At 40.4% G+C, this 23,739-nt stretch overlaps 1 protein-coding gene across 3 annotated transcripts in view; it reads right to left on the bottom strand.

Annotated features, from left to right (window-relative positions):
• The window catches only part of LOC134177398 (death-associated protein kinase 2-like), a 29,938-nt gene extending 6,223 nt beyond the window's left edge, over positions 1 to 23,715 (bottom strand). The window contains exons 1-6 of one of the 3 annotated variants that reach the window (XR_009969494.1): positions 23,245 to 23,715; positions 19,003 to 19,155; positions 14,248 to 14,325; positions 4,522 to 4,642; positions 576 to 1,690; positions 412 to 500 (exon numbers count right to left, since the gene is read on the bottom strand). The gene's annotated coding sequence lies outside the window, so the exon portion shown is untranslated. Of the gene's footprint in view, positions 1 to 9; positions 501 to 575; positions 1,691 to 4,521; positions 4,643 to 14,247; positions 14,326 to 19,002; positions 19,156 to 23,244 lie in introns of those variants that run through there. The other 2 variants (XR_009969493.1, XM_062644176.1) reach the window with 2 other exon arrangements.
• Positions 23,716 to 23,739: the final 24 nt, after the last annotated feature.

Raw genomic sequence — 23,739 nt, 5'->3', positions numbered from 1 at the left:
CTACACACACAAATTAGCAAATTTCAAGCTGTGAATGTCAAGAGAGCGTACAGTGTCGTGTCCAAACACAACGTGGGAAAGTGATGGGAACACTTCCATACAAGTATCCTGATCCTACTCTACACCCGCGAATATACGTAACACGCCAGTAAATTGAGCGCACTAATCTACCTATCTAGCTAGACACGGGCGGATTAGATTATTGGTTGTGAGATAATTAATTTATCATTTTACGAATTCATGAACTATCTCTCACAGAATTAATTAATTAATTTAAAGTTGTATGCAAAGTTATGTTGTTCCATGAGTATACAGGTTCTGACAGTATCTCGTTCACGTGCATTTTTACTTCGTTCTGAAAAATGAACAGCCGGACAGAATTTTCATGAAGAATTTCGCTCAGAATTATACCGTTTAATGATATCCCGTTCCGAGATCGATAAAGTAGAATCAATATATGAAGCTCCCATTCTTTGTCTGGGCTGATTGTATTAATGATCCTGTTGAAGACAAATTAAATATAACCGAGCGTCCCGCTTCGAAATTAGATCCCAACGTTACGTGCAATTACTCACCCGTATAATGCAATCAAAAGTCTCGTCTCGCAACCATATCTTGCCTTTTTCGACTTCCCGGCAATAAAAACCCGCTCTACCGTCCGATGTCAGGAATGGGCAGTTTAAATTCGGCGGAGATCCGATGGGCCGTTCCAGAGAAATTTGCGCGTGGAGGCGGGTTCAATTAGCAGGAAATTGCGTCCTCCCGGGAGAGGTCCGGAAGACGACAACATTCTCACTTTCGCCAAATTCGGCGGCGCTGCACTCGTCTTTCATGGAGATACTATTTTACATACCAATACACACACAGACAGACAGACACCTCTCCTCGAGCTCTACCTAGCGATGAATCTAGCTAAGCATGTGTCTGATAACTAGAAAACTAAACGTTTTATCTGGAATCTTCATCTTCTTGGCCTGGAAGATGGGCCAATGAACAACAAGTTTCAGACAACAGCTGCAAGTTTCTTGGATCAGCATAATCTTCTAAGTGTGTTATTTTAGTGCTTGAGGCTTTATTGATAGTATTTTCAATCTCCTTGTCACTTGGAATGTCTTCTCTCAGACTAAAGTAAGGGTTACTGCTGTGAGCTATGCTTATTACACCAAACCGAGGGTTTGAGGATGTAGATTTGTTCAAATACACATTCCCTTCAGCCTCCTGACCGTCAGACATTATAAGTCTATGCAATAGTACCAATTGGTCTGAAGATTGTGGTGACACTTCCTGTGCTCGACAGGTTTCTACTTCTGTTCCAGTTAGAGTCAAAACATTCCTACTATCCCTACTTACTTCACCCTCATGACTCAAGTTTGTTGACTCAAATCGAACCGTCTGTAAATGATAAACACCATTCTCATCTTCTTGGTACCGAAATCTGGTGTGACCAGGAGGAAGTCTGAAATTGTGAATATCAATGAGATGGTCAGACAAATGAGACCCCTTGGAAAAGCATTTGTGGCAAGCATGACACTGGTAAGGATGAATCATGTCTACATATTCATGAACTCTTCTGTAGTGATTTCTCAAGGACTGAAGTGCTCGTGTTGTGTAGGAACACTCTGAGCAACGATAAGGTATAACAAGACTGTGAGTTTCTTGATGTCGCTTCAGGTCATGTCCAGTCTTGCAACTGCAATGAAAATACCATTGTTACGACAACCAAGCAAGAAAAATAATGAAAATAGTGTATCTGGGCAACAGAATTTATGATTGACTAAATACCTAAGTACTAACACAGCAATTACAAATAACCATTGCTCTGATAATAATTAAAAATAAGATGACATTCATAATAAATTTAAATGTACATAAACATCTATGTTATTAATTAAAGAAAATCTTGCACAAAAACAAATTCCTCTTGAAAATAAACTTGCCTTCACATAATCCCAGTCACTCTCGTTCATTGTATCAACACTGGTTGTGGTGACTGTTTCACAGGAGTGCAGCACAACACAGACTGACTTTAATACAGTATATCCACACTTCACAAAAATTCTGTATACAAGGTTCTTTCGTGCAGTAGCTGTGACCAAAACACTCAACTAAAGAATCTAAGGTGAGTGATCTTGTTAATCACTGTTCCTTAAATGTCTCACTAAATATTATTGTCCCCACTTCTGTTGTTCTGCTGTTCACTCATAAGGCTTTTCACTCCCCGACAAATTTGGCATGCATGCATTGCTTTTACTCTTGCCCACATTTTACTAAAGTGCTGTTCACAATTTTGTCATCTTGACAAAGACACAAAGTGTACACTAGAGGACGATGTGCTGCCATACACTATTTTAATGAAAAATGGAAATACCTATCCTGAAGCAGTGGATCTCCAGAGTGATGTGCTGCATGACCTGATATTTATCTAAAAGAAGTTTTTTCCAATATTGACATGTCCTTCAATGGACTACAAAAGTTCTTTTACTTCTGTCTAACAGCATCAGTTGTACTATACACAAGTCAGCTAGCTGCCTGTACTATCACTTTGTCAAAGCCTTTAGTTTAACACAAGTGACAGCGACAGAGTGATGCCAGGCACAAACCTCATATAAATCAGTTGCCAAAGGACAAAATACAGCACAATTTCCTTGTGCACAAGGGAAAGCGGTAGCCTCGCGAACCAAGCCTTCCTCCGTGCTCACTGCACGGCCTCACGTGCTGTTCGCCTGCTCGCACGTGAGAAGGGTGCTTGAGCCGGAACTGCACGTGAGAGGGGCGCTTGAGCCGGAACTGTACGTGAGAGGAGCGCTTGAGCCGGAACTGCTCAGGAGGTGCTCCTCTCACGTGTGAGCAGGCGAACAGCACGTGAGGTCGCGCAGTGAGCACGGAGGAAGGCTTGGCTCGTGAGGCTAGAAAATTGAGCAGTTCCAGCTCAAGCATCTCCTCTCACATGTGAGCAGGCGAACAGCACACGCGGTCGCGCAGTGAGCACAGAGGAAGGCTTGGCTTGCGAGGCTAGGAAAGAGGCAAGCCTAAGATGCCCAGATGTCTACGTATATGCAAACTATGTAACCAGACCTATAAAACTAGCTACCTGCTTATTGCTTCTTGACACAAATTGAAGTGAGGCCGCCAAAAACCTACATAAATCACCAATGCTAGAAGACCTTGTACAAATTTGTTTGTAGCTGTAGATGTAATACTACCCTATAGCAAATACATGTCAATGGTACTAACCTCGTAATATTCACCCATGTTATCAACATTTTTGTATGCTTTCCCGAAAAAAATAGGGGGTGTACGAGTAGGCTCTATTTCCAGATTCGTTGAGTGCTCACACCAACAACCTACTAGAATTTTTTATAACTATATACATGTGCTGTACCAATGTTCTTTCTCTTCTACCAAAGGTTCTGCAGATCAGCGAGTGCAGAGGGCCATCTTTGAAATGGCTTTGTTGAATAGACACTTCTTTTTAATGTAAGAACAATATAATATCCAACCTCCACCAGCGAATAGTTGGTTGAGGTGGTGAAACTGGTGGAGCTCCATGATGTCAGTTGGTAGAAGTAAGTAAAATGTAAACGGTCTCTACTGGCTCAATCAGTTAAGCTGGTGAAAGTCAAACAAACATGCTCCAGGGTAAGTTCTTATTCCCATTTTACTATTCTGCCACATCATATTCGCTGGCTTTTCGTGAACTGTCAATCATTTTTGCATCTGATGTCATTGTTTATTCTGATAACAAATTGCAGTGGAAGTCACAACCTGTTCATTCCTTATAATTTTTCCATGAAAAATAATTTGGCACCGATAAGCCATGTTTAGTTATTTCGGATAACTGATAAACTACCATAAGTCCATACCATATTTCAGATAACATTTGCAATATTGACAACTTAATTAACATCAAGTCATAGTCATGGTATCGTAGGTTTCCCTACTACTGCCAAATAAAAGGACTAACTGCAAACATTGCAGACAGCAAATCCTGTGTCCTCTCTCAAATGAAAGTGTTCCCAGATAGGAGATATCTTCTTCAGCTCCACAAACTCATCGTGACTTGCACACACCAACCACACGTCTACGCATGCACATAATGTTATCTGTATTATTGGTGGCAACCAAGCTGATTCCGATACATTCCAATATTGGCTCTATCAGCGGATACAATTATCAGTGCAACCTTACGGGTAATAAAATAAGGCAGATATATACTAAGAAGCTTGATCTTCTGGATTGCTGCTGGCCCCTTCAAATATAGCCTGCTTAATAACACTGGTCTTCTCAAACCTACACCACATTCTAGTAACTAGATCCTAAAATTATGCACAATCCTGTTGATCTACTATTGTGGTATTCAATATCAGTTGAAATCAGTAAGGCTAGTTGTCTTCAGTGCCAAACATATAACAGCATCAACGTTTAATTGTAGTAGGATATGCTTATCAGTTATACTCATATAATAAGAATCCAAACATAGAATTATACTCTATTAATTGTACTTGGCATGATCAAACCAACCTGAAGGTACAAAGATCACATGTGTGAGGCCGCTGTTCTGAGTGTCTGTGTCTCATGTGTCGCTTCAAAGCTGAAGGCGATGGACATGTCATTGGACAGATCATACACTTGTACTTGTTCACTATCAAGAAACAATCACATCTATGACAATATAAACAACAACACAGACAACTACACATGCAAAAATGACTAACATTTAGACAAGCAAGACTGTCAAACCAAAACACGGTTATGTGTCTACCACACACACACACACACACACACACACACACACACACACACACACACACACACACACACACACACACACACACGCACACACACACACACACACACACACACACACACACACACGCATGCACAGACAGACAGACAGACAGACAGACACACACACACAGACAAACGTTGGACAAATGTTAAACCCGTCAGCATTCCGATGATAGCTCACCTCATCCCTAGAAACAGTACCCTCGTGCACTAAGCGGAGTCTAATGGGCCTGCACTAACTAATCTCTGGAGCTTGGCCAGAGCTGTCCGGGAGGACTAACCATACCATAACGCATTGAGCGGGAGCACAACATCTCACCTGTACTTGCATATCCACCCCCAGTCAAAGAGCAGGTAGTCATTTCCACTCCTGAGTCAAGAGAGGCAATTGTGTGTGAGTTTCTTGCTCAAGAGAATTACAGTTGTGCTCATCTCAGTCTTAAACTTGTGACCTGAAGGTCCTGGATGTTTCTACTCAACTCTCTAACAATTGAGCCACAAATGCCACCAATACATGTGTGTGCGCGTGCATGCACACACACACACACACACACACACACACACACACACACACACACACACACACACACACACACATTTTGCATTTGACATTTTGGTTTATTAGAGTAACTCAGGTCACTGTCGTTTGCCCAGGTAAAATGTAGCACTATGAATACACATTAAATTTCTAATTTCAGCTATGAGCCCAGAAAAAACAGGACTTTGTAAAAGTCACATGACTTAACGAGTAGGGTACTCAAAGATATATGGCTTGACTGGCTTCTGGTCTGTGGGCTATATGTGTGGATGAATGTGTGACTATGTCAGGAATGTGTCACACCCTCAATGCAATCCAATCACCAAGCAGTATTTGTGATTTGTTGTACATGGCAACCATAGACAATAGGTGACCACCAATCAGATCTGAGAAATGCTCATGAAAAAGACCTTACCTGTTTGCAACTGTTAACATGAAATCAATCACATTCATGGCTTAAGACATTTATACAGGAACCTAACATTGAGTAACCACGAGTATTATTTATGTCCTCTATATGATAACTCTCATTACTGTATTTTGACAACTACAGGCTGTTTACAAACTTTGTGGTCATGTAAAACAATAGTCGCTTTGTTAGATTTTACCAGTAGTCAGCTGAAAAGAAAAATAGTTTCTAAATTCGTATTTCTTTGTGACAATCCCATCGTGGGTTGTAGAAGGCCAGCTCATAACTATGAAAGCAAGAGTGTAAAAACACAGCTTCAATTACTTGTTTAATAAATAAACTGATATTTTCAACAATAAAAAGTGATATTTCTTGGTACAGCATTTAAACATAATGTGTTGGTTCGCCAGAGATGTTTACCATAAATAGACCAAGAAATACTTGGGACGTTTCAACCTGTAGATTGTTATCAACCAAAAAAGGTCTACTACAACTACTGCAAATTGTTTAAAATGTTTAAGTGTCTAGGACGTCTAGACCAATGATCTTTAGCTACTCTTAATCCATCTGTTGATTTAACTCTCCTTTTCTCTGAATCCAAATGGCCTCTTTGACTCATCTTTCTGTTGTTAATACTGTGCTGTTCTTCCAGTCCATAACGTGATTGTTGTCCCAACAGCGAGCCGCTACTGTATTGGTGTTAATGTCACTCCGACGGATAGCCAATTTATGTTCATATTGCCTCTGTTGTAAACATCTTATTGTTTCTTGTACGACTCACTGCAGTCTTTGTATGGAATCTGGTATTTTTGGTTGATAACAACCTACGGGTTGAAAGGTCAGAAGTATTCTTGGTCTATTGACAATATGCCTTATTTATTGAAACGCTTGTTGTCAGGGTAGATTTCTTGGCTATTGTCTTTAAAGAAACACTCTGGAGAACTGCGCAGCTTCTAGTGCGCAGCGTAGTGCACAGCCGAAATAGCAAGGTCCGGTGATCAAGGGAGTTTGTGGAAAGTGTTCTGCGTTGGAATGAGTGCTTCGTAAACTGCTAGAACGCGATCGACAACACAAAACGCCAATTCTCTCAAATGTTGCCGGATGGAAATAAATCGCACGCAAAGAAGGTCAGTCTGTAGACAGTCTGAAAGTAGCACCACAGTTTCCACAATTCTTGAAGCAACAGAAACAACAGAGAGACCATTTCCGAAAAAGTGATTGCGTCAGTATAAGGCTTACGTGATCTGATGGCGCTAAAAATATGCTTCACTTGGCGAACAAAATTCTTGAAATGGCCCGTCAGTTTTTAAGTTTTAAATGTTCTCAACATACATCAGTTGGGTTTGCTCTAAGACAGCGCCCAGATACCCAACTTGATTAGTATTATGGATTTCCCATTAGCGAGCGAAGGCAGAGCCAGCAGCCTAGCGCATATCTCCGGAATGCTCCTTTAACACTTCCAAGCTATGAGCAGACTAAACTCAATACGACTCAACCACCAAAGAGTTGTAGTGTACTGATACTTTGTATTGCGTAGTGCACGTTGCTTAGATAAAGCACCCTATTCATTCGGTTCTATAAAAGCAGACACACACAATAAATCAGACACTCTTGTGTTACGCTCACTTGGCTGTCGTGTTGCTACACGTGCCACCTTACATTTGGTGACCGGAGTGGGATTCAAACTTACGCCTCTGAAGAGACTGGTGTTGGTTAGGAATAAAATGGGAAGACGAAAAGTATCAAGATCTCTTTCACCGCGCTGGATAGGACCGTATGTTGTTGTTAGACCAATATCCGATGTTGTCTACATCTTAAAATTGCCTCATGATAGTAAAGAGACAACGCTACACCATGATGCTCTGAAGCCATACGTACAACGTGAGGAACGACTTATGCCCGAAAATGCATTGAGGAGTCCACGTCCCAGACAAAGGTGACCGGTAAAGTGCCCCACATCAACAGAAGATCCTGATAATACGGTTGGTTGCGAGAGCACTGACTCGAAAGAAGAGTCACCATCCGAAGCGGAGGGAGGTGCGGAAGAGCAGCCTGGAACACACCTAGAACAAGAAAGCCAACACACTTCACCTGAACCACCAGTTATATTAAGAAGATCTAAACGGATTCGCAAACTACCCAGGCGACTGCATGATTACGTTCTGGAACCAAATGATGGAGAGGAATTGAATACGGTATCTTGGGGACGGATACTGGCACATCCCAATGTGCAAATTGACGTTGCTCCAAAAAGTCTGTATCTGCATGGTCAAAAGATCTCCACATTTGAAACTGTCGGTGTGGCTACTAGTTCGGTTTGTCTGATAAAATTCGGTCAAGTCTACTCACCAGACAGAGTGATAATTTTACCAGGAGAAAAACGGACAATATGGGGACGAATTCATTCGAACACTCCAACCAAATGGACGGGTGTAGTAGAGGTACTGAATGAATTAACTGGATGGTCTGGTTTACTGGGATGTGCAACTCTAGCGGAAGAAGGTAAAGAGAAAAATGTCCCTGTTCGCATCTTGAATGTCACGGGGTAAAACAAACCTCCATATAATAAAGCATTTAGATTATGAAGTTCACCCTTTTTCGATTCTCTGTCTTTGGCAGAACCACCTGATTGTAAATGGTGTGAATAAGTTTCGCACTAAGATGTCAAAATAAGAGGGTTTACCAAACAAAAAGTCTGGGTGGCAGATGTCACCTGGTCTATCCATGGAATCTGGTGCACATCTCTGTTCTCTACGAACACCAGAATTGTCTAATGCCTGGTTCACATGAGCGACGCAAGCGGACGCTGTGTTGCCTTGCGTTCTTGCGTCAAAGATTTGTGTTCTTTCTTGCGATTCACATTAAATTTGCACAACACAGAATACGAAGCAGCGATGATGCAAGATATAAAACGAGTTCTATTTCTTGCGTCCGATTTTGTGTCTTAATAGATAATAAAGAGTAGTCATAGCATGGCTAAACGATGTATTTCGCAGAGTTGTGTTCTTTTGGTGTTACTCTATTGATTAGAGCATTACAAATAGTCTAACTAGTAAATGCTTGTTAGCATTGTGTTTGGCGAGTGATGGTGTCTGTCTTTACCTATTCGCGTAGCATTACGTAGCAATAGTTTCTGTCAAAGATCTAAACGTGGGAACTCAGAAAACGTACAGACTTTCAGTTGCTCTTCTTCTAGTTAATTGTTTTCAATTCTTCGTTCAAGCTTCAATCGTCTCACTCGTTTACTTAGCTAGTCACATAACAATGGTCAGTAGTGTGTAACAATGGTCGCGTAGCAATAATTCCTGTCAAACTAACGCAAGGAAACTCAGAAAACAGACTTTCCTCTTCTAGCTTTTTCTTTCAATTCCTTTTGTCACGCATCAATGTTATTCCTTATTAGTCACATACGAGAGCAAAATCGAGAGTTATTTACTCTTTTCGCCAAGAAATTATAATTGAGTCGACCCCTCGAAAGGGAACACTTGATTCAATTTTTAGCGCAGATGTTACGAAGTAAAATTGAATTCATCTGGCATCGTCGTTTTGTCATCGTCGTTTTGTCAATCCGTCTTTCCGTTTCGCCGTAAATCCATATGACAAGTGCTGACGTACACACACACACACACACACACACACACACACACACACACACACACACACACACACACACACACACACACACACACACACACACACACACACATAATATCTTGACCTCAATAGACATGACAAGAAAGAGGCTCGCTTTGCTCAGCAATTAGTAAACTATGCCAGGAGTTTGCTCAATAGGTTAGCGCATATCCAAAATATTAATCAAACTAAGAGTAGAGCAATCGACATGAATCTACACCATAATTAGCATGTCACAGCGAATTTGAGAATTTGGAATGACACATAACAGATTTGAAAATGACTGTGAATGAGTTTGAATTGACAGTTGATCAATATGAAATGATTGTAAACGAATTTGAAATGACAATTGACCAATTTGAAATGACTGTGAATGAATATGATTTGACATAATGCCAATTTGAAATGACAACGTATGAACTTGAACTGACAAAGTACAAATTTCAGTTGACATAACACCAATTTGAAGTGACTATGAACATATTTGATCTGGAAATGGTGTAGTAATTAAAGCTGTGTTCACACCGTCACTTCCACAGCTTGAGCTTTAAAACCATAAAAGAAATTTAGAATTGTCATGGTGAATTACGAATTTAGATGCTATTTTTTCTAAACGTGCTACTTGTAAAGTCTATATAGCAACAGTCGTTCTGCGTGACCACAAGTTCATAAATAGTCTAGTTGTTGAAGTACAGTAACAAGAGTTATTGAAAACTATGAGTAATAAGACCAGGACTTTAAAGAGTCACGTGACTTGGGTGGAGTGGTATACTAACAGCGTTCCATTTGCATCAAATCTCTGTAGCTGGCTAAAAATAACCTTATAAAGGTGTCACGCTTCAGGAATGTATGGTATGCAGTGAATGACCAATCACAACACATTGCTCTTTTTTTTGTCGCACACAGCATTAATGGCCGGGTGGTCAATCACTAGGCCCTGTTCGGCATGAGAGATAATTTAACGACAAAGACGTCAATTTTGATCAGAAACAACGGAAACATTGTATTTCAAACAATGCTACCTGAAAACCTATGAGCACCCAATCTTGCTGCCACAGTACGCACAAACGTGAAGCGTAGTGCGTGCATTACGTATGGGACTTCGTTGCTAATGCGTGTCGCCAACCACGGATACTGTAGATATTGTACTGTACGTAACTTCATACAATATGTATTTAGATACACAATTTAGATTGTAAAAGCGATAGACAAAGACATGCAGAATAGAATAGCTACAGCATTCAAAACATTGGAAGTTTGACAGAATTATGTATACTAGGTAGTTACAATCTAGCAATGCTTAAAGGTGCCCACTAACGAATTTACTCGCATAGCAGACACACCCACACAAACTTGAAATCATGTCTTTATCCACACATTTACCATTTACCAGTTTGAGATAGCTTGCTGTTGAACGACAAAGAAATTTCTCAGTCTTTTCCTTGTTGCACGTGACTCGAAAATGGGTCTGCAACTTTGAGGTTAGTAGTTATCACGTAAAGATAGATAAGCAATCCACACTGTTGGCGGCATCCAGCTCTTCTCCATGGCTACTTTCATGCTCTGAGTTTCAGGCACCACCATGATAGTACAATAATGCTCTGGTTTTCACCCATTCCCGGGTCACGTGCAACAGGAAAACAATCAAGAAAGAGCTTTGTCATTTAGCAGCCAAGCTATTTCAAGATAGTAAATGGTAAATGCGTGGAGAAAGACCCTAACACACTTGTCGTTAGCTTTCTCGAAATGTCAAGTACGAGGAGCAAAACTGCTGTGGCAAACAAGAACACGATTCGCCTTTCTCTTTATACTAGGAATAAAGACTATGTCATAGAAAGTGGTGCACACTAAGATATTGCCTTGTTCTGCTTCGTTATGACACAACTTGAACAATTTCAAGTTTACGTAGGTGAGTCTGCACGTGTGCAGTAAATCGTGAGCAGGCACCTTTAAGTTAGAAGTTAGTTATGAGTGAGGAATAACTGTATGTACCATTGTGAGTAGGAATAGAACATCTCTACAGTAACATACGAATCTCTACCTACTAGATGACGATAGCAAACATTTCAATCAACTTCAACTCAACTATATAGCTATACTCCAGCTAGAAGCTACTCCCAATTAGCATTGCTTCATAGCTTTCATTTGAAGCGATGCTCGACGGAGGTTCACGTATTACTAGTAGTTATCATATACGAGACATACAAATCGCTCCTGGTTACATACTGTGTATTCCGGTATAAACATCATAAGCTAAAAAAGCGATTGATTTCGAGTTAGCAGTTGCAGACAGGTAAGTTCTGTTGTTTATTTCCGACAAGACTTGGCAATCGTAAACATGAATGACACTTTTCTGGAATTCTTTCATAAACATTTTGCACATCTGAATGGCTGTTTGTCCATTGTTTCTGGTTGCTACACACGACATAAAGGAAATACTGCTCCATGACTGGGCCACAAGAAGCATATTCTTGCAGCATGACAGACAAAGTCAGCCAGCCAGCCAGCAAACCAGATAGCCAGCAGACTAGAAGTCAGTTCAGCCGTGCATGTTTAGAGTACACTACTCGCTAAAGCCTGGTTCAATATGACGCTGATGCTCAAAGAGCTGCTTTGACGGAGGCGGAAGCCTTTGATGTTGACACTGATGCTGATGCTGGAGTAAGATTCATTTATTTCAGTGTCAGCGTCAGCGTCAACATCAGCATCATATTGTGAACAACTTGACAAGGCTTAAAACTCCAACGGAAATACAACCTGATCTCAAAATCTAGGCTTTATCGTGAAGCTTCGTGCTGTGCTACTTTCAGGCTAACAGTCGCTTTGGTAGCAGAGAAAACGTGCGTTATGTATGAAGCATGCGCCAGGCTGATATGTCGTTGGTGCTAAGCTCTGCCTACACCAAATGAATTGCTTGTGTAGCTCAGTTATCTTGCCAGTAAACTACATGAAAACTAAATGGGAATGGTAACTATAGAGAGATCTTGTGTTTGCAAGGCCCTACAAGAGCTCTCTGCAATGAAAGTAGAATGCTAGACGCTGTTTACTCCCAGCAGACTTGACCCTCTCCTCTCACAGAAATGAAGCTAGTGCAATAAAACTTTACGGTAATTAGTGTCAGCCTTCATTCTATCAATCTACGAAGAGAAACATTGAGAGGGTTCAAATATGAGGTTCTCTCGAAGAGATCTAAGTAAGCAGACACGCCTCTTTCAAACAGCGACTGGGTGGAGTGTTACAGGTGCCGAATGGCTTTGATTGAGCCTTAGACTTTTACCTGAGCACAATGATGTAGATGGTGTAGCTAGTACAGTCGCGTGTCACTTATCCGACACGCCGGTTATCCGACAGGTCAAGCTTGTCACGTGGGTGATCACGTGGCTGGTCAGCTGCATACATGTACATCCACGTGCATGTCAGCTGTTTCTTGAAACAAGTTTGAGAGTGAGTTCAAGCGTTTCTTCTCGTTGTATTCTACATTCATCTACATCAACATTCATTCTACATCTACGTTCAGTATACGTAATGCGGAAAAAAGCCGTACAATATGAACAATAGTTGACTTCAGTTATCTAACATTTTCACATATCCAACAGGGGTCCGGTCCCAAGAAGGTAGGACAAGTGACACGCGACAGTACTGAATGTAGATGTGAATTTAAACAAAATCAATGTCTTATTGATCTAGAGATAAAAATTATACCTTTCACGATTGATTGTGAATTTATATAATATGCAGGATGCGTTATCTGTCATATCATCTGTCATATCATCTGTTATATCATCACCCACATGGCAAGCTTGACCTGTCGAATATCCGACGTGTCAGATAAGTGAACGTTGACTAAGTGACAAGCACCTGTGCTGTAGTACGTAAGTTGTTACACCCTGCAGTGTGTAGACATGTGAACATGGCAATATACTGCCCCTTCATCATTCTCGGATACTCAATCCTCTAGTGCGGCTCACGAGACAACTAGAAGCCCTGCTGATTGCCAAAGCTGAGCACAGTGGACTTCCATCTAAATTTGACATGGATGTAGAACTAGAGAACAACAAGAGGCGTGTCCACCTACGCAGGTCTCTCAAAGAGAACATCTATGCTTCCTTGATATACTTGAACCTTGTGCATCTTTCTCATTGTAGATCAATAAAGCGAAGGCTGACGCTTATTACCGTTGAGTTTATTGCAAAAGCCTCATCTTCTGTGAGAGGAGAGGGTCAAGTCTGCTGGTAGAAAACGGCCTCTAGCATCCTACTTTTGTTACAAAATGCTCTTCTAAGGCCTTAAAACACTAGATCCCTCTACAGTTACCATTCCTGTTTAGTTTGCGTGTAGTTTACTGGCAAGATAACTGAGCTACGCAGGAAATTCATTTGGTGTAGGCGGAGCTTAGCGCCAATAACGTGTCAGTCTGCTGCATGCTCCGTACATAATATGCATTTTCTTTGCTACCAAAGCAACAGCTGGCCTGAAAGTAGTGTAGCACAAAGTTTCATGATAAAGCCTACATCTTGAGATCAGGTTGTATTTCCGTGGAGTTCCCATTTAAGTCTCATTACTTTTATAAAGTCTGTTTCTTATGGCTCATAGCTGAAAAAACTTGCCACAGAAGCTCCTAACAAACAGAAAACACACTTTTGCTATGTAGTAGTAACCATACTGTTCAACTTTAAACTCTATCCAGTTGATTTGTGCACAGTTTGCTTCCAAGCACAACGTTTTAGGGATTAAACATGATTGAGAAATGGTAGAAACTTCAGTTAAAAATGATTATGCATGAAAACATAAATTGACCCATACTACTCAATACAACTACAGTTGACAGCATAAACTTAGACAACTGATGACATGACATGCATTGCAATGACTTACTGACCATGCTGGCTCATGTGATCTCTTAGCAATCTCTCTGATGACAGCCTCTTCAAGCAGTGAGAGCATTGAAAACACCCCTCTAACAGAGACAATACAGTTGCTTAGATTATCGACTTGAAAGATGAAAGTTCTACAGCTATTTCATTAATAAGTCAACATAATAATCTAGAACTACTAAGTGCAGAAAGCACAAATTATGATTGAAATACAATCTATACAGATAAAGATGTACAAACAAACATCCAGAAACTAAGGTGCTACTGTTGAGCATATTAATGAATATTATTAACCAGTACTTGAGTTTGTGTTTACATTCTTGTTTCCACAGCTATGAGCCTTCTGAAAACCACAATAGAAATATTGTCTAAAACAATAATTTAGACATCAGCTTCCTTCTATGCTACTTGTAAAATCTATCAAAAACCCTACAAAGTGACCGTTGTTGCATGTGACCACAAAGTCCACAACACTGCTAATAGTCTGTAATCGTCAAAGTAGCAATAGTTATCCCATACACAGAATATAAGTGTCTCTACTGGTCATGCAATGTTAGGTTCAATTCTAGCTATTGTACACTGGGAAAGTCATTGATTTCGCGTTAGCAGTTGCAGCAAGGTTAGTTCTGCCATTTACTTCTGACATGACCTGGCAATTACAAACACGAATTACACTGTTCTGGTAAAAAAACTCTTTCATGAACAGTTTGGTGTGCCTGATTGGAGGTACATCAATATTGTCTGTGGTTGCCAGGCCAGGCCTTGATTTTTTGCATCTGAATGAGTGCTATTTGTAGTGCCCATGAGATGTGGTTTAGCACCATATGAGCACAAAATTAAGCTTGAGCTTGATTAAAAGAAGCTATGTCTTGCTGCTAGCGCAGTGTTCTAGCCAGGATATTTTGCCAACTGTCAATATGATGTCATCAAATATAATGACGACAGATAATGACATCATCAAATGTTTAATGCTGACCTATTTGGTAATGACATCATATCGTTACTTCACGTTTCCCTAGTTTTACTACGTAGAGTCTTATGCATGTATATTAGTTACTGCATGATTGGTAGACTATTCAATATAATAGCCACTCTGGACTTGCCGAATAAACCTCATTGAACATAACCTTGTTAAACATAACACAGATATATATATATCTTCTCAGAACCACCCCTCCGGACAAAGTTATGCATTAGCTCCATCGTTATGACAAAGGCCTTCGCCATTCTCTGCAAACTATCTTGGGCTGTTCTGTATCCGACCATTCGTGGAAGCAGGCTACCCTTCCAATCCGTTTAGGTGGCTTTGGTTTGGGAGAAGCTAGTAGAACTGCTCCTGCTGCTTTCCTTAGTAGCTGTCACTCTATTAGTACTTTGTCTGCTCCCCATTCTGGTTCGTGGTTACGGGCATCTCCAAACCCCAAAGTTGGCCTGTCTATGACCAGAGAAGAGTTACAACAGCATCTAAATCTGGTTAGGTTTGCCCTTCTTTTCATCACAAAGCTGTAATCTCTGATGTATCTGTGGTCATGTCTTAGACAAATATCTCCAACATTTATTAGGCTGCGGAAGACAATCATTGCGCACCAAAAGGCACAATGCCTTACAAGACGTGCTATTTCAATACCTAATCTCTGATAACAGTGATTGCAAAGTAGAACAGGGCTGCAGTTCAAATAATTACAAGAAGCCAGGTGACCTATTTCATCCTGACTTCTTGGATGGCCATTCAGCTTTCTTTGACATTACAGTCCGTAACTCGTTACTTCCTCGGTTCATTGTTATTGCCGCCACTCACCCTGGACAAGCAGCAGATGCAGGGGAAAGAGAGAAGGATCTCAAACATGATGATGTTTCGCAGGCTGGATCATAATTTCTTCCACTGGCTGTGGAAACTCTTGGATTGTGGTCTCCTCAAAGTTTGGAAACTTTGAAAGTTATTGCCAAGAGAGCTGCATACCACCGCATCATTACTACCAGCCAGTCTGTGTGCCAGCTACACGAACAGTTATCTGTGTGTCTGTGGAAATTTAACGCTCGTTTAGTTTTAGATCGTTTATGTTGAGATTGTGATGATTTAACTGGCTTGTCTTTTATTTAGTGGTCTAGACATCTATGTATAGTTGTACTTGAAGAAATAATATATGATTGTTCTCTATATATGATTGTTCTCTCTCTGTTCTCCCTCTCCTCCCTCCCTCCCTCCCTCCCTCCCTCCCTCCCTCCCTCTCTCTCTCTCTCTCTCTCTCTAATACACTAGATTATTACAATGACATGTTGACTTAATTAACTTAAAACTGGGATTGTGATCTGAGCTTTACAAGAGTAAGTTGTGCATATACGTTGGCTACTGTGACGTCAAACTTAAGAAATCAATAGTATTTAATGAATAGTATTTAATGAATAGTATACGGATACTATTTTTTAAATATGCCTTCTGACCATTTATTCTCCTTTTGACCATAACTAGCTAATATGCTACGTTTCTAGTAGTCTACTGTAGTGTAATCATGTGTAAAATCCATACAAAAAGCTTTGAGAATTTGTAGCTGCAAGCGCTTTGTGAGAGAGGATCAGCGTGCTTTGTGAGGAAGGATATATGTTTTTATAACCATAATGATTAAAGCCTATTGGTCTTGATTGTCCCGACATTACTAGAGAACAATCTCATGACATCTAATATCTTTGGGCATGGTCTCTTTGTTGTTGCAGCAGGTGTTCTACTAAGACTGTTTACCTTCAATCCTATGTTTAGTAGGTACCTTTGCAGATCTCTTTAGAACATAACCACTCAACTGGATGTATCAATTCGCTTAAAGGGTAACTGCACTGCAAAAACCAACAGTTCTTTTATGTTGGAAATTGATAGTTCCAGTTGCATACATGACAGGCAAAATAGTTTTAAATTTTTAAGTTAAGTCTTCGCTGAGAAATAGCAGGTCAAGTTGCTTCCGTTTCTTCAAGTTCAGGTGGCAGGCGTGGTGTAGTGTACACGTCACAGAGGGGAGACTCCACACTAGCGTGTACTGTCAACAAAGGAATGTGGTGAAAGAATGGTTCGGTGTTGTGTGGCTGCAGGATGCACCAATTTGCACAAGTCATACGCAAGCATGTTTCAATTTCCGAAGACCCCAAGCTAAGAAAAGAGTGGGAATCTCATATAAGGAGGACAACTGCAGAGACGTTTGAGTCATCTACACGACTACTACTGAGTGGACAAGAGTCAGTAATAGCCACTTTTTGCCTGATTGCTTCGAGATACATAGAGCCAGGTTTATTCAAGAACTTGGTCTGGGTTGTAGAAGAGCAAAATTAAGGCCACCATTTTCCATCTACCATGCCTCTCCACTTCAAGATCGCAGCACTCTGGAACCTTCGCAAAAGAAAATGGGAGCTGCATTTGAAAAGCAGGAAAAATGAGGGTAAGGAAGACTCTCGTGCAGGACTAAAACTACTGCAAATGGCCAGGAGAGGTCACACTCTTGATGACTATATCTAGACTTGCATCTAGGTGCTTGATCATCATGTGTAATGAATGCAGTCGTATGCATTACAGTATACTGTACAGTGAAGTTAACCCTTGTGTCAATGTGAATTCAACGTACAAACTTCAACTCATTCTGTTCTCTTTCTCACAGCAATAGCTAGAGTTTTGCATGAACTCACCAGTACACTGTGCCACTATTGTCGCTAGTATTCGACGGTATTATCGCATCATAATTTGAGACAACCTCAATACGTTTTGACAGCACACGCACTCCACACGAGTGTACGTATCTATCATTTCACAATCCCCGCAGCTGCACCTGTGATGGTTGTTTACTTATCCAGATGTGCATCGATTACGTTTGCTACTCTTACTTCTACTTGTGATGGTGACAGGCTATCGGGTGGCCTGTCCTGTTCCTCGTCCGCTTCTAAGGCAGCAGGCGATCTCAAAGCTTCAGAGACACTGTCGCTGAGCTCGAACCTGTGTGGCCTAGTCACTATAATGGCTCCTAGCAGATCTTCTTCATCTTGCGATTCATGCAATGACGGAACGCTATCATCATGTAAAAACCACCAGAGGGCTCTTCAGAAAAATAACTGTTGCTGCCGTCGCCTCTACCCTAGCAGCGTTGCCTTGGACATGGAAGATGTAGTCATTTTTACAGGCCGCTGACTATACAGATGCACACGCATCTCCCCTCTGTGACGTGTACACTACACCACGCCCGTTACCAGAACTTGTTGAACCGGAAGCAACTTTGAATTGCTATTTCTCCATGACTTAACTCAAAAATCTAAAACTATTTTTCCTGTTATGTATGCAACTAGAATTTTCGATTTCCAACATAAAAGAATTTTTGATTTTTGCTTTGCAGTTACCCTTAAAACATATCCCTATAGGTAGAAATTGCGAGACAAACCAACAAACAAAGAAAAGAAACTATAAATACAAACAATAAAGATGATAAACAGGTAGGTGAGTGACAAAAAGCCAGAAAAAAGCCACTAATCATCTGCTCTAAGTACACAGTCAGACCTCGTTATAACAACCAATAATCTGACACCTTTGCTTTCTGGTAGTGGTACACAAAACCAAAGAACAGCAAACGGCACACAAAAATCCCATGTACAAAATGTAACACAAAGCCCTGATGTCTGTTTACTGATAATCTGTTAGTAATGTTAGTTTGGAAAACACCACGGAGACAAACGTCATTAAAATAACAAGATCTGACTGTGTAGCTGTTTGTTCTAATGCTGTAGCATCTTACCATCAAGAGATGCCTGACGAGCAAAGTGATCTTTCAGTTTTGTTGCACTTGCAAACAGACCACCACATGTTGGACATGCTGCTTCCTTCTTATGTGTGTGAACTTTGCAATGTTCTTTGAGTTTGAACTTAGTCTTAGCTGAAACAGAGCAACCTGCCAACAACAGAGCCCATTTTATGTAACAAATCAAGCAAATACCATAAAATAATAAACTCTGTAATATGTGGTAGTCTTCTAGCACAAAATGTATTTAGAATATTTGTACAAGTGAGCTGCTGGTTTCTCTTGTAGTTGTTTATGGTGAGATGACAAAGACCTATCAAGCAATTGCTACCAGTTTACTAAACTTGAAAAATGAGAGAGAAACAGAGAAACTAAGCAAAGCAGTATACAGTTACCTCGCCAATAATGTAGCACAATGCCATGAATATCCTGTTGCATTTACTAACTAGTAACTGAAGCTGTGTTTTCACCTAGTCTCACGTGGCCAAGTGTGACCGCCCACCCACTAATGGAGCTGTCATCATAATTCAATACAAGGTCACACCTCTTACTTCCAATCTGAAAGGTGATTAGGCATGCCAACATTCTGGCGATAGACACCAAAAAACTTGCGATAGTGACCAGACCCTCTCCCTATCCGCCCTGCGTGCACACTGAAGGTCTGGCCACGTGACACTCGTGTCCATAGCTACGAGCACTTTGAAGAGCTCCGTTCAACTTGTTGTAAGGTATTTATAAATTTAGACTACATTTTTTTGCTTCAAATCACGCTACTTGTAAAATCTAATGTATAACAGGTTATTTTTGCAGTCTCAAATTTCTGCAATTTGAGCATTTGGACAAAAGTTATAATTACTGCAATTACAGTTCTGCGTTTCAACTGGTACACGTAGGTATGTGTCAAAACAGTGACTGCCTGGAACTCCAAGGATAAGCCCAATTATCTGCGGATTCATTTTGTGTGCTCTGTGATTTCTTCACAGAATTCGCAGAAATATCATGATTGGAGAAATAACCAGTTATACGGTACCTAAAATTGTACAAAGCGACTGTCATTTCATGTGAGCATAATGCCATAACACCACTATTAGTACATAGTCTATAACTGTCAAAGTAAAAGATACAACATTCGAGACATAAGTGTCACTCCTAATTATGCAATGTTAGTTCTCGTATAATTGTAGTAAGCCAGAAAACGATTGATTTCATGTTAGCCATATAAGCAGACAGGTAAGTATCTGTTATTTATTTCCAACAAGACCTGGTAATTACAAACATGAAATAGACTGTTCTGGTAAAATGTCTCTCAAAAATCGTCGGTTTGTGATTGGCTGTTTGTTGATCAATTGTCTGTGGTCGCCATGGATGACCAAACAGAAACACTGGTTCATGATTGATTGGATCATTCTTGACTGCACTGGAAGCGTGGCACATTCTTGACTGCACTGAAAGTGTGGCACATTCCTAAGCATGACAGAACATAGTCTCACATCCACACATCTGTGTACTAGTCATGTAGATCAAAAATAATTTAACACCTTTGAGTATGTTAATCACACAGTCACACGACTCTTACAAATTTCCATTTCTTATGGCTCACAGCTGAAATCAGGTGCCCACAATAACCATGTCATAATAATTGCCATAAGCAACAAATAAGCCATTATAGTTCGATGTAACTGGCCAAAGCACTTGAATGTTCACTATGTGCTGACTTTCATGATGACAAATTCTAAATCACAATGTGTGATCTACCCTTACCTCTAGCATGCCTTTCGTACGCAGTCAAAAAATTCTGACTGACTCCTTACTCATTGTATATTACACGAGACATAGTATTGGCTTGATCAACATCAAGAGTGACGTTTCCTCCAATATTTACTACTATAACTGCCAATTCAATGCTGTCATTGAAATCAAGATAAAATGTGCACTACCACATAAGATGAAACATTGGCAAGAATTCAATTTGGCAGTTTGCTAAGAGTTGACAAAAAAAGCATATTTGGCAGGTTTTATTTTGGTGGCCGGACATCAAAATTGGATAATTGATATACCTACGATATTTCCCATCCACTAGCTGACTGTTAAGTGGTTGTGTCTTGGAGGAGTTTGCAATTGACAGTTGCGTTCGTGGCCATCACATTTCCCTAACTTATTGGTGGTCTCCAACTTAAGCCTGGTTCACAATATGACGCCGACGCTCAGTTGAGCGTCAAACTTCAAAGAAACCGCCTCGACGTCGGCGGCATCCTTTGATGTTGACGCCGACGTCGACGCTGGAATAGGATTCATTTCTATTGTCGACGTCGACCTCGACGTCAATATTGTGAACCAGGCTTTACTGTATTGATGAAGAATTGATGTGCCAGTGCAAAGAACGTAACTCGCATGACTTGTCCTGTTTCATCAATAGCTTCAAGGCTTCATTCTCATGTTTAACCTCCTTGTTCAGGGTACAAGCACAACATATGACAAACAGGAGTTACCATCCTGTGGTCTTATTCGCTTGACGTTCCACCACAAAGCAATTAGATACCTGATCCATGTGGGTGATGAGGTCACATATCCCGGTAGCCAAACTACAGTTTGGTTTTATGTTGATTGCTCCTCCTGTGATAATAAAATATTTCTCTGCCATTACAGCACACACAACACAAAGAATAAAAAGTAGCTGCGAGCCATACCTGCTGGTGTTAGCACTAGTAGTGTGTTAGAGACTCTAACTAGCTAAGGAGTTGTTAAGTTTTCAACAGTTTCATGATTGTACAAAATGCACACTTTCCATGTACACTTCCCCTTCGTCAATGCATACATAAAATTGTTGATGCTTATAGAGACTGTTCAAATGCAGTTTCTGTCATTGAAGAGACCCCTAATATATGTATGAAAAAGGTAAACATTCCACATACATGTTCTAAACATAGGTAATGCTGCAACATCATGGACATAAGACTACTACTGTATATATATTCCAAAATTTAACGAATGAAAATGTGTAACAAAATTTCACACCTGTACAACTTGTTCCTTCATTTTTGTGAAATAAAATAATGAACTACATCATCATCATTAAGGTGTTAAACAGTTAATTACCTTAGACAAGGCAGTTGTTAGGGACAGCAAGAAGTGTTAGAGATTAGTGCAAGGCAAAACAAACTTGTTGTTGTTGTTGTTGTTCTTCTTCTTCTTGTTGTTCTCCTTCTTGTTGTTGTTCTTGTTCTTCTTGTTGTTCTTGTTGTTCTTGTTCTTGTTCTTCTTCTTCTTCTTCTTCTTGTTCTTCTTCTTCTGTGTTGTTTCACCTATCCTGACAGTCTACTTTGGTGCTATCTACTTTCAAATAGACCATGTCGATGGCTTCAGTGGCTGCACTTCCAGTTTCTCTGCCACTATACTGTATACCATTTCGTTCCACATAAATGAGAGTATGATGAAAGATCTTGGCTACTGTGATTTAATATAATTGCAATTGTACATATATCTATGCCATTTACCATGTTGTAGGCGATGTTCACACCTCTACTAACACCTGACATTTTCCTCTCAAATATGTATTAATAAGACAACCTTGATGGTTGTCAAAACCTGTCCAAAACATGAATTTAGTTTTTTGGGCTTTATTAAAATTCGGAAAATATGATAGATCTTAACAGATGCATAGCCAGATGTCAACTGGTGCTTTATCAATTGGTATCTACTGGCGCAAAACCATAAAGGTTAATTTAGGGCTCTCACATCAAACAATCAATGTCATCCATACTGTGTCACATGCCTATGCAGCTGGGTTTATAACCACTAATTAAGATGTAAGCAAGTAGAACACTTAAATATTTAATGCTTTTCCCATTGAAAATCTTGAAAGTACATGGTGGTCTTTAATTAAGCCTGTTCACAATACACCTTGCGTCACGTCCTTCTTTGACGCCACGCGTTGGATAGAATTTTTTCCTACTCCAGCCCGTCCTGTACTGTCCCAAACGGCCTCCTTTGACGCGACGGGACGCCACGCGAGGTGTATTGTGAACCAGCCTTAACCCTAGCTGTCTCTAGCATGAGCTTGTACGTTTGTAAAAATTGTCAAAAATTTAGATGACCCTCAACTACCCTATTAATTGTAACTGCATGTCTAAGAAATCTGTCTAAAGCTCCTGCTCAGAACGTAATCACTGTTTTAGTAAAAAAACCATCCAACGGAAACAAGTATGATCTAGACACGCAATTCAAATTGTAATTTCAAACCTTGCCATTCACATTTGAACAGTGTTGTGCCCTCTTCGGGATCCTCAGAAACGGCATGATTTTCGACGTGGCAGTAATACTGATACGGACAGTAAAAAGTTCTTTTACAATCTCGCCATCCGCAAGCGTAAACTTCATGAACATCTGGAATATCGTTTACTGTGGCTTCACCCAACGTACAATTGCCCAGTTTTCTTTCTGCTGCAGTTGTCCTACCGACATGTTTTAGGTAGGAATGGTAAGGATGGAAGCTGGCGTGTAGGCACATCTTCGACCTGTTCTCACTTTCCCAACGACAGTCAGACCAAAGACATACGAAACGACCACTATCAGCATTAGCTAAAACATCAGTATCTTCTAGTTGATTAACGTGATCCGTAAAGTGCCGAGAAAAAGACTCAATTCCATCCCATGTTGAATGACATTCGTTCCACTCACACCGCAAGGTCATTGCAGACGTTCTAGAAGGCTATCCCCGTATGTTGTGTTGGTTCA

Source organism: Corticium candelabrum, chromosome 3 (genome assembly GCF_963422355.1).
Source record: "Corticium candelabrum chromosome 3, ooCorCand1.1, whole genome shotgun sequence".
Taxonomy (NCBI): Eukaryota; Metazoa; Porifera; class Homoscleromorpha; order Homosclerophorida; family Plakinidae; genus Corticium; species Corticium candelabrum.
This window is presented reverse-complemented; position numbering and strand designations above follow the sequence as displayed.